The following is a 12379-nucleotide window of genomic DNA, read 5'->3' as shown; positions in this document are numbered from 1 at the left end:
CCCCCCCCCCCCCCCCTTTCTCCCATAGTTCTTAGCACATCTTCCGTATTGATGTCTTACTTGTTTGTTTCATGTCTGTCTCCCCAAGGAGAATAGTAGAGCCACAGTAGGAAGGATATTGGCTTGTTTTCTTCCCTGCTGCATCCCTAGCACCTGGCATGGTGTCTGGCACATAGCAGGTGCTTAATAAATATGTATGAAATGGATGAATGAATGAAGTCATAATGAATGAGAACTCTCAATCCCCATTCCAGTCCTTCCTTATGCCCCACGAAGTAACTCATCTTACCTCTTTGAAATTTGCTTTTCTACATCTTATCCCCATGGTTCTCAACCAGGGCAGCTTTGCCTCTCAGGACACATTTAGCAATGTCTGATGACATTTTGGTTGTCACAACTGATGGAGGCAGGGGGTGCTACTGGAATCTTGCTGGTAGAGGCTAGGGACATTGCTAACTGTCCTGTAATGCATAGGACAGCCCCTTAGCAAAGAATTGTCCAGCCGTAAATGTCAGTAATGTCAAGACTGTTGTTAGTTTAGATCCTGGAATGTTGTGCTGCTATTAATGTGGAGGTTTGCCTCTGCTGACCTAGAAAATGTCCAAGATTGGTTACTAAGGGAGAAAAACAGGCACAGAATGACGCATACAATATGATACCATTTATATTTTAAAACACACCAAAAAAAAGCCCTTTGTATTTCCCACAAGTCTATATAAATGTGTGTGGGTTGAGGTGGGTTTTTAGCTCTTGCCACAAAAGCACCTAAGAACTGAAGAGAGTTGAACAAGATGGTCTCCAGCATCTCTCCAGCCCGGATGTTCCCTGAATCCTTAAGTGGAGCAAACACTTGCTAAAGGAAGCACCATCTCTAAGAAGGCAGGGAGACCAGGGCGAGACTTAGCAGCAGGAGGGAAGAGCAGAGATGGCAGGAGGCATCCAGAGACAGGGACACACACAGTGTGCTAAGGCCCCGCCACTCCCAGGCATGGCTCCCAGACCGGTGGCTGCAGCATTGCCTGGGAGTGCATTGGAGAAGTAGCATCCCAGGCTTCACTCCAGACCTACTGAGTCAGAATCTGCTTTCCCACAAGCCCTCCTGGTGAAGAATGGCTTTTGGCTTAAAAACACCCAGAGACACATTTTTTTTATCTTACAAGAGAGAAGAGTGGATGGAACTGCATTTCTCTCTGTTTTAACATCTCTCTTAAACATCTAACACTTTTTCTGCTTTAGTGGAGGAACAAAGAAGGAAAAGAAAATGTAAACACTCAAGTGCATGCATGCACCCACACACACACACGCAGCAACATCAGCGATGTCATGTACAATCCAAGTGATGGCTAACAGGCACATATTTCTTTAATGAGCACCATTTCCGATGAAAAACATACTTCATGCTCCATGCAATTCTCCCACCAAGATTTGCAAGCTCGGGGGTCATCGTAACCTAGGGGTTAGATGCGATGCTTTGGACACATGAGGGACAGTCTCGGTAATAAAACTGTTTGACAGCATGATGCCCTTATTAGTTCCATCATCTGGAGCAGAACCCATCAGACGGAGCGGAGCCTGTCATTTTTGATAGGGGGCGGAGTCTGTCATTTTTGATTGATAGGGAGCGGAGCCTGCTGCAGCTTAACCTGGTGGGATCTTGACTTTGATTACTGAGCTCATTCAGGGGCTGCCTTTACCATAAATCCATCTTCTTTATCGGTGCAAAGTCAGGCCTTTTATAGCAACCATCTGTATAAACAAAGTATTCTTGAGTCTAAAAAAATGACTTCTTCTCTGGATAAGATTTTTTTTTTTTTTTAATGGAGTTTTGCTCTTGTTACCCAGGCTGGAGTGCAGCGGTGCAATCTTGACTCACTGCAGCCCCACCACCCGGGTTCAAGCGATTCTCCTGTCTCAGCCTCCCAAGTAGCTGGGACTATAGGTGTGCGCCACTACATCCAGCTAATTTTGTATTTTTAGTAGAGAGAAGGTTTCACCATGTTGTCCAGGCTGGTCTCGAACTCCTGACTTCAGGTGATCCACCCTCCTCAGCCTCCCAAAGTGCTGGGATTACAGGCATGAGCCACTGTGCCCGGCCTTTTTTTTTTTTTTTTTTTTAAACAGAGTCTTGCTCTGTCATCCAGGCTGGAGTACAGTGGCTCAATCTCAGCTCGCTGCAACCTCCACCTCCTGGGTTCAAGCAATTCTCCTGCCTCAGCCTCCTGAGTAGCTGGGATTATAGATGCCCACCACCACACCCGGCTAGTTTTTGTATTTTCAGTAGTGATGGGGTTTCACCACATTGGCCAGGCTGGTCTCGAACACCTGACCTCTGGTGATCTGCCTGCCTTGGCCTCCCAAAGTGCTGGGATTACAGGCATGAGTCACTGCACCTGGCCTCTGGGTAAGATTTTTTGACTTAATTGCCCCTTCACCTCCAACTCCCTCGCTTAAAAAGCTCAAGACGGGGCCAGGCACGGTGGTTCATGCCTGTAATCCCAGCACTTTGGGAGACCGAGGCAGGCAGATCATTTGAGGTCAGGAGTTAAAGACCAGCCTGGCCAACATGATGAAACCTTGCCTCTACTAAAAATACAAAAATTAGCCAGGCATGGTGGTGGGTGCCTGTAATCCCAGCTACTCAGGAGACCGAGGCACAAGAATTGCTTGAACCCAGGAGGCAGAGGTTGCGGTGAGCTGAGATCATGCCACTGTCCTCCAGCTTAGGCGACAGAGTGAGACTCTGTCTCAAAAAAGAAAAAAAAAAAAGACTGGACCAAAAAAACATAGTTTTATTCCCCATGTCTCTTAAGAAAACAAAAACATATTTTGCATTCTACGCCTCCCTGAGGGTGATGGCTGTGGGGGCAGTGGGGCTCTCTCTGGAAGGCTTTAGATGCCAACCCCTAGGGCATGAACGTTTATTCCCAGCCTCTGACTACTTTCTCCTGACCTCTGACCTCTGGCCTGCCCCCTTCCTCTTTCTCTGGATTCTGTCTCCCCAAATTTCTTGGACCCACCTCTAAGCCCCCACTCCCCATGCAGGAAGGAAAAGAACATTCACAGGATAAATATTTAGCCCAAACGTCTTGGAGAGTGTTTTTGGGAGGCTCCGGGCAGTGGGGCTTCAGGCATAGCTGACCTCACCCAGCTTCTCCTAACAGTGCCATCTTGGTCCTTCTGGCCTGCCCTCCATGCCCATCTCCCTCGGTCCCTCTGTCCAGGGCAAGTGGTGGTAGCCCCTGGAGGGGAATTTGGCTCCCTCGTAATCCCCATGAGAGCTTCTCCAACCATCCCCAATAAACATTCATGCAGCCCATCTGCTTAGCAGGTGTTTCCAGCTGCCCTTTTGGAAAAGACCACTGTCCCCAGGGCCCCCATGTAGACCATCTGGGTCTGCCACTGCATAGATGTTGCTTCCTTCACAGCAGAGGTTAACATCCGGGGCTCCGAGTCAGACCTGAGTTCAAATCCGGCCACTTCTTAGCTGGGAGACTGTGGGCAAAGGGCTTTGGATCTCTGAGAATGCAATTCCCTCCCTGTAAAAGGAGAATAAAGCAGTGGTTCTTAACTAGGGGTGATTTTTGCCTCCCGGGAAACCTCTGGCAATGTCTAGAGACATTTTTGGTTGTCACAACTGGAAGGCAGGAGTGTTAATGTCATCTAGTGGGTCGAGTCCAAGGGTGTTGCTAAATATTTGACAGTGCACAGCACAGCCCCTTAATGAAGGAATTATCCAGTGCAAGTGTCACTAGTGTCAGGGTTGACAAGCCCTGATGAAGTGCTACCCACACTGTCGGGTAGTTGTGAGGATGAAGATCAGGAAGCAGCTAACACGGGGCTTGGCCCACGCTAAGCACACAGTCCGTGACTACGAATGTGGATTTTATGATCAACCTCTTTTGGTTTTTTTTGCTCATGCTCTTCTCTCCTGCCTTAGACCAACTCCAGGGAGCTTCTTTCACAATCGAGCATACAAAATCGGCACCACCTGGCACGGTGCAAAGGAGCCACTCTGCCCATCACCACGTTCACACCCCAGCCACAGACCTCTCCCTGGAGACCCTCAGCTGCCTCCTCACTGACTTCCCTGTCTCCATGCCTGCCCTCCTCCATTGCTTTCTCCCCACTGCTGCCCAAGGGAATCTCTCAAAACCAGTGTTTTTGAGCACTAGGAGGGCTCTGGATCTATGTAGAGCACTTTACCTACATTCTCTTACTGAATCCTTAGAACAAACTTTTGAGGCAAATGCTAAGATTATTCATTAGAGGAGAGAAAACATGCTCAGAGAGGTGCCGTAACTGACCTAAAATCACAGAGCAAGTAAGTGGCAGAGCTGGGATTTGAAACCAGGTTTGTCTGAGATTAGACCCTATAACTGGGATGTTAGCTGCATCTCCTACTCACTAAAACAGTGGGTGTGCTTCAGAATCCCCTCAGAGGGGACCTGTTACAATGGGGAGCCACATCCAGGGTAGACCCCAGGAACCCACATTTTGACAACCTCCCCCAGCTCCTGTTGTAGGTGATTCTGATGCTTGTGGTCTATAACACACTTGGGAAAAGCCTCTCAGATCCTGTTGCTCTTCTTCCTAAAACCATCAATGGTTCCCTTTTCTTCTCTGAATTGAGTCCAAAGTCTTGGGCACGTGGCCTTTTCTCCCATTCACTCTAGTGTTTGAGCTTGCATCTGGTCTCTTACCCCTTTTCTCAGGCACGCTCCCTGCCTGTGACACCCTGCCAGCCTTCCTTCTCCCTGGGCCTGGTAGGTTCCCACAGGTGCTGGGCTGTGAGTTAGGACTTCTGGGTTTTAGCTTCATGGGATAGCAGTCTCCCAGCATAACCCTGGACACATCCTTCACTCTCTTTGGGCCTCAGTTTCTCCACTGGAGCCACAGAGATTTGACTGGATGCTGGCTGTGTAAACACAGGCGGTAAAGGCAGGCTCTTGCTGCCAAAGCCAGGCCTCTGGGCTTCCCCATCTGTTTGCAGGTCAGCAGCCTGTGTTCCTGGCAGGTGCTAAACACTCACTCATGCTGCTGAGAAGATCCAGGGAGGTCCGGCTCCAGTGCCATGACTGCAGTTGCTTGGGCCAAATCAATGTTTCCACATCTTATCTCTAACTGGCTCAGTCATAATATTGAGACACTTGGCCTCAAGTTGAGAAATTTGGTGACTCAGGGAGATAGCAGCTGTGGCCAGCTCCTGACCCCTGAACCCTCTACCCCGATGGGGACACACCCTTCCAGAAAGAGAAATGGACTTTCCCTACCAGAAGCTATTCGTGAAGGGAGAAGAAAACTGAGGACCAGAGAGGAGAAACAACTTGCCTGAAGCCACACAGCTACATAGTGGCATGTGTGCATTTAATATTTACTGAGCACCTACTATGTGCAAGTCTCCACGGTGGGTGCTATGAAGACAGGCGTGAGCAAACAGGACAGAGAAGGGATTTGTTCTTGTGGGAATTTTAGTCAGAGCCAAATCTTATTATTATTACTTTTTTCAGAGACAGAATATCTCTCTGACCGCTAGGCTGGAATGCAGTGGTGCAAACTCAGCTCACTGCAGCCTCGACCTCCCAGGTTCAAGAGGTACTTGTGCCTCAACCCCCCAAGTAGCTGAGACCACAGGCACATGCCACCACGCTTGGCTAAGTTTGTGTGTGTGTGTGTGTGTGTGTGTGTGTGTGTGTGTGTGTGTGTAGAGACTGTGTTTTGTCATGTTGCGCGGGCTGGTCTCAAATTCCTGGGCTCAAGTGATCTGCCTGTCTCTGCCTCCCACAGTGCTGGAATTACACGTGTGAGCCACTGCGTCTGACCGACCCTTGATATTATTGAAGGTTAACATTTACAAAGCTTTTATCACGTGCCGGTCACCATTCTAAGTACTTATTAAATCTTTATAATTACCCAGTGAGATGGCTGCTGTCATTTTACAGATAAGGAAACTGAGGCATAGTGAGGTTGACACTCACTTGGGGCCATATGCTAGTAGTATAGTGGGCTGAATGGTGGGCCTCTAAGAAATCAGGTTCTCCTAATGAGCCTGCAAATATTACTTTATATGGTAAAGTCTTTGCAAATATGATCAAATTAAGGATTTTGTGATAAGGATATTATCTGGGATTATCCTGCTGGGCTCTAAATGTTATCACATGTATTAAAAGCATGCATGTCACATGCTTCATAACAGGAAGGCCAAGGGAGGGTGGACAGACACACAGAAAAGAAGAAGACAATGTGAAGACCAAGGCAGAGATGGCAGTGATGTGGCTACAAGCAAAGGAATGCTGGCAGCCACCAGCAGCTGGAAGAGGCATGGAGTGATTTCTCCCCCAGAGCCTCCTGTGGGAGCATGGCCTGCTGACACCTTGACTTCAGCTGAGTGAAACTGATGTTCTCCCTCTGGCCTCCAGAACTGTATCAGAATAAACTTCTGTTGTTTTGAGCCATTGAATTTGTGGCAATTTGTTATGACAGCTGCAGGAAACTAAGCCTAACAGCTAGGAAATGGCCATGCCAGGATTCAAACCCTAACAGCCTTCCAGTTTCTAGCTTTACAGATGTGCCTTACTCTGTTCTTTTGTTTGTTTGCTTGTTGTTTGTTTTTGTTTTTTTGTCATCTGTCAATCCTAGTACTGCAAGAAGGTAGATAAGATTGCTCAAAAAACAAACTCTGGTAGGTCAGCTGACTGTTGCACTGAGGTTAGTCTTTGCTGGGGGACCAGGCTCTCCTTGAGATGGTTTCTCCTCCTGCAGCTGGCTAGCCCAGGTTTGTTCTCATGGTGGCTATCCAGAGTTCCAACAGAGAGGGGAGAAATGAAGAAGACTCTTGAGGCCTAGGTTGGAAGCGAGCACAGCATCACTTCTCTTGGATTCCAGTGGTCAGAGCAAGTCTCAAGGCCAAGCCCAGATTCAGATCATGTGAAAATAAACTCACATTGCAAAGGGCTTGGGTGCAGGAAGGTCATTAATTAGAGCATCAATGTGAAAAAACTACCCAAGTCTCTACCTCCAGCTCTAGAAGTAGGAAGGCGACGCAGGCCTGACCGATATGAGCTAGAGAAAGAAGCAAAGGGATTTGCACCTGACTTTACTAAGGCCAACCAGAGTTAGTCCCAGAATCACCTTCCGCTGGCATTGCCAAGCTGCCAGGGCATAGGGCTGCTAAGGCTATCTTGACACGAAACAGGGAGAGGCTGACTGAGGGAGAAGCCAATACAAAGGAAAGCATTGCTAAGAGAGAGAAGTGAGTCCTGGTAACATCCATGGAGCCCCTGGATCCTTCCATACCTGAAGCTGTTTTTCTTCTCAGTTCCCTGAAGCCAGGATTTCCCACCATTGGACTTTCCCTGCTTGAGCCATTAAATTATTGTTATTATTATTGTCAATCAGGTAGAGAGAGAGAGAGAAAGAGTTTTTCCTTTCAGGATCAAGCGCCACGGTCAATTGAAGCACAGATGCCTCTGAATTCTTGCCTTATGACCAGGAATGGGAATACACAGTTAATAGGAGCAGGCTTCGAAGTTGAACATCCTGGAATCTAATGCAAGCTCCATGATGCTGGTTAAGGGGTTAAGGGAGTCATGATTCTTTTCATCTAGAATGGTTATGAGGATTGAGGGAGCTTGTGGACCTACACGGCTCAGTGCAGAAGAGACACTCGCTAAATGGCATTTCCTAACCTCGATCTCTCTCCTCAGAGCTCAGTTTCCCTGTTACCAAAGCGGTGTTCAGGCAGAAGCTTCTTGAAGAGGAGCAGAGGAAGGTGGGAAACTGATCAATGGAGTTTGTCCCTGAAACACCCCAGGGGAAGACTGTCTTGCCTAAATAAACAGTTTAAATGATTAGCCTGGCTTAAGATTTTGTATTTCTTCCAATGTGAGGGCTCATGACTGACATCATACCAGCGACACAGAACAGTAGCAGGGACTTTTGTTGTTTTTATTAAATGCCACACACATGTGTACCTATGTCCCTCAGAGGAAACTGAGATTCGGAGAGGTTAAGTGACCTGCCTGAGGTCACATAGTGGCAAAGCCAAGATGTAAACCCAGGTCCTCTGGCTCCAGCATGTCTCTTGCTCCTAATCACTGAACTAGATGACATCCATGAAAAAAATGTAAAAGGCTCATTTTTCTTTGCATACCTGAGTTCAGAGTAAGGAAAAGTTCAACTCCAACACACCAGCATATCTATGTAAACAGACCAGCATATCTATGTAAACAGACCCTTAATTTTTGTGTGCAGGAAGGAGCATTCCAGGACTTATAAACTAGCTATGCTTGGGCTGCTTCCAGGACTGGACATATTTTATTTGGTCCACACAGTGTCTTACATATTGGAAAAATGCACATTGGAAAAATAAGCCTTTCCCCCACTAGCTTCTCTTAAAAACCATAGGGCTGAAGCTGAGCAGTGAGGTTGGATTTGAAGGGGGAGTCTGTCCACTGTAGGGGGAGGATGGGGAAGAGGCTTCAACCCCTGAATATAGCTTAGTCTGAGGCGGTTTCCTGTGCCCTGGGGAGACGCCATCGGGTCCTGGGTTCCCCAAGAGGCGGCCATTCACTCCAACAGGGAGAACAATGACCTCCTGTTCCCCTGACAGCCTGGAGTCCCAGGAGTGGGGAGAGGCAGCCTGGGCCTCTGACTGGAGCCCAGACTCTGCCATTCCCGGTTCTGTGGCCTTGCCTTCTGTCTGGGCTTCCCATTCCTCATCTGTAAAATGGGCACAAAGCCATCCCTGCCCAGCTTTCAACCCTCCCACCCCACTTTCTGACCCGCCTTTGGGGGCTCATCCTTCCTACCTTGTTTGGTTGACCATCAAGGTCTGTGGGCGGGCACGTGACCCAAACACGGCCAATCAGACTTGCTCTTGGGAGAATCAGGAACTGAAGGGGAATGAACGCTGAGATTGGAAACAGCTGGAGCCTGAAAGACCTGGCCGCTGGTTCCCGATCCCCACCCCTGGCTCCTGCTCCCCATGTTCCTGGAGCTGCTCATTCCTGTCCTTTCCAAGTCGCAGCTGGTCAACTTTTCCTTTCAATACCTCGTCCCCACCTTTTCTTAAATTAGCCAGGGTTGGTTTCTGAGGCTTGAAGAAACCCAAGTACTCTGCCTGATGCCAGCATGACAATTTCTGCTTCTAAAGCTGGTATAAGGGTCAAATGCTATGCACTAGAGTAGAAACTGTAAAGTGCCATCCACACATGAGGAATTGTCCAGGCACTGGCACATCGCAGTTATGAACTTGGGCCTCCGAATCAGAATTTGATTTCCAGCTCCACCCCTTTCTTGCTGTGTGACCTTGGGCTGCTTGCTTCCCCTCTCTGAGCCTCAGTTTCCTCACCTGGAAAATGGAGATGATACTGGTATTAAGACCAGCTATATACTTTGTGGGTTCCAGAGCAAAGTAAAATGATGGGGACCCTTGTTCAAAAATAATTAAGAATTTCAAGCTGGTGACAGGAGAGCACTAAGCCGAGCATGAGGTCATTCTAGGTGCAGGAGCCTATGTGAGTGCCCAGGTCTCATGTCCATGAAGCTGGCCCTAGCTGTATAGAGCTTGCTGTGGATGCAGCATCTTATCCAGGCTGGGCAAGGAGTGGAAAGCTGTATCACTCTAATTCTTATCTGGTTGCCTCCCACAAAGCCCTGGAGAAGGTTTACAAAATGAGAATGTAATAATATAATAGGTTTCATCCATTAACCACCAAGTACGAAACAGGTACTTCACATGCTACTTTATACGGCTTCAGAATGGAGAACTTTCTTCTATTGCAAGTGACAGAAACTCAACCCAAATTGGCTCAAACAAGCAAACAAAAATAATTTAATGGTTCATGTGGTCAGGAGCATTCTGGCTTCAGGTGTGGCTGAATCCGGGGGTTCAAATGATTTCTCAAGAAATTGTATTTCCCTATCTCTTGGTTCTGCTGCCCTGTAAGTTAGTTTCATTCTCAGACAGGCTATCTCCAGGCAGAGGCAAAGGTGGCCCCCCGGTATCCTGCCAGGTCAGAAATCACAGGCAGGAGGTCCTTCTGATCACCAAATAAATGGTAAGGGAGAGAGAGAACTCTCTCCATTTCTCTTCTGTGTGTCTGGTATTAGTGGAGGGAGGTTGGGAGGCTGTGATAATAATGCTAATAGCCCACATTTATCTAAGGCTTTACGTACTTCCGGAGATTAACTCTTTTCATCCTCACAACCAACTCCTTTTGACACCTGGGGAAACAGAGGCACAGATAAGCAACATGCCTGAGGCCTTTTAATGGGGGGATGCCAGGCTTTGAGTTCACATAGTCTGGCAGTGGAGCCCAGGCTCTCCCACTCTAGCCTTCCGCGGACATGCAGGACATGTAGACACTGGGGCTACGTGATGGTCTGTGCATCAGAATTTGGAGCTGTGAACCATGAGCATGGCTGAACACCCACCAAAGATTTCTATTTTTTTTGTTTGTTTGTTTAAAGTAGTGAAATGTTTGTGTGTTTGAGATGAGATTTGTTTTTGTTTTTGTTTTTGTTTTTTTTTTTTGAGACAGTGTCTCACTCTATTGCCCAGGCTGGAGTCCAGTGGCGCCATCTTAGCTCACTCAACCTCTGCCTCCCGGTTCAAGCGATTCTCCTGCCTCAGGCTCCCAAGTAGCTGGGATTACAGGTGCCCGCTACCATGCCCAGCTAATTTTTGTATTTTTAGTAGAGATGGGGTTTCACCATATAGGCCAGGCTGGTCTTGAACTCCTGACCTCAGGTGATCTACCCGCCTCAGCCTCCGAAAGTGCTGGGATTATAGGCGTGAGCCACCGTGCCTGGCCAACATGAGATCTGACATGAATATAGAACAGACACAGGAGCTGATGACTGGTGAAGTGGAGCTGGGGGATTATTGCCCTCTGGGGACGTGCTGGGGTGGGAGGGAGAGGAATGGGGGTCACACAGGCTTGTTGCATTGTGATCTGAGACTATTGTACTTTTATTCTGCTTTTAAAAAAATTATTGCAGTGTTCTTTGCGGCTTACTAGGTAGACAGTGTTTGTGAATGTTCATCACGTTATTTTGACCTTCTGTTTCCCCGTTTTTTTTCTCTTGGTATTTCAAGAGCTGAGAGAAGTGACTTAAAGTGTCCTTGCTCTATAACTATCTGTTGCTGGGTTATCTGGTGCATGGATGCTCACACCTTTATTTATTTATTTATTTATTTATTTATATTTATTTATTTATTTATTTGAGGCAGAGTTTTGCTCTGTCGCCCAGGCTAGAGTGCAGTGGTGCAATCTCGGGTCACTGCAACTTCTGTCTCTGGGGTTCAAGTGATTCTCGTGCCTCAGCCTCCCGAGTTGCTGGGATTAAAGGTGTGTGCCACCATGCCCAGCTAATTTTTGTACTTTTAATAGAGATGGGGTATCGCTATGTTGGCCAGGGTGGTCTTGAACTCCTGACCTCAGGCAATCTGCCCCCCTCAGCCTCCCAAAATGCTGGGATTATAGGCATGAGCCACCGCACCCAGCCAATTTTCTTTCTAGTCTTTCTAATGTTTTCTTTATTTCTGTCTCATTTTTTTCTCTTTTTCCATTTCTGTTAACCATGTCCTTGCTATATTTTCTGCAGGGCCTATTTCCTTCCCCTCCAATTTTGTCTTAATTTCTGAGACATTTTTTTTCTTTCTACTTCTTTCCTGAGTGCTAACCCTTCATGTCCATTCCCTCCTTTTGCCTGCCACCTTCTGTCTGAGTTCTTCAATGTCCTTATTGTTCTCCTTCATAGAGATAGTTGCTCCATTCCATTCTCCTAAGATGTTTTTTCTTTTTTTAAATTTGAGATGGAGTTTCACTAGTTGCCCAGGCTGGAGTGCAGTGGCGAGGTCTCGGCTCACTGCAACCCCTGCCTCCCATTTCAAGTGATCTCCTGCCTCAGCCTCCAGAGTAGCTGGGATTACAGGTAGCTGCCACCACACCCAACTAATTTTTTGTATTTTTAGTAGAGATGGGGTTTCACCATGTTGACCAGGCTGGCCTTGAACTCCTGACCTCAGGTGATCCACCTGCCTCGGCTTCCCAAAGTGCTGGGATTACAGGCGTGAGCCACCACACCCAGCCTCCGTTCAGTTCTTTTTTGAATTTATGCCAATATGATTTGGATAAAATTTTCATCCATTTTGTGTTAACACTTCCATCTATTGGTAGATTTTTCTGCTCTTTTCTGCATAATTTATCATAATGTCTTTGTATCAAGGCTTTTTACACTTTTTCAAAAACTTGTCATTGGAAGGGCTTGGTTTTCCTGGGTCAGCTATTTGCTGATTGCTCCTGTGGGTGTAAGAAAGAATTAGGGTAGCTTCGTGGGCTCCATAACTGTGGTTCTCCTCTGCTGCCATAGAGAC

Source organism: Piliocolobus tephrosceles, chromosome 20, assembly GCF_002776525.5.
Source record: "Piliocolobus tephrosceles isolate RC106 chromosome 20, ASM277652v3, whole genome shotgun sequence".
In the NCBI taxonomy this organism is placed as follows: domain Eukaryota; kingdom Metazoa; phylum Chordata; class Mammalia; order Primates; family Cercopithecidae; genus Piliocolobus; species Piliocolobus tephrosceles.
The sequence above is the reverse complement of the archived record's forward strand: the minus strand, read 5'-3'. Positions refer to the sequence as shown.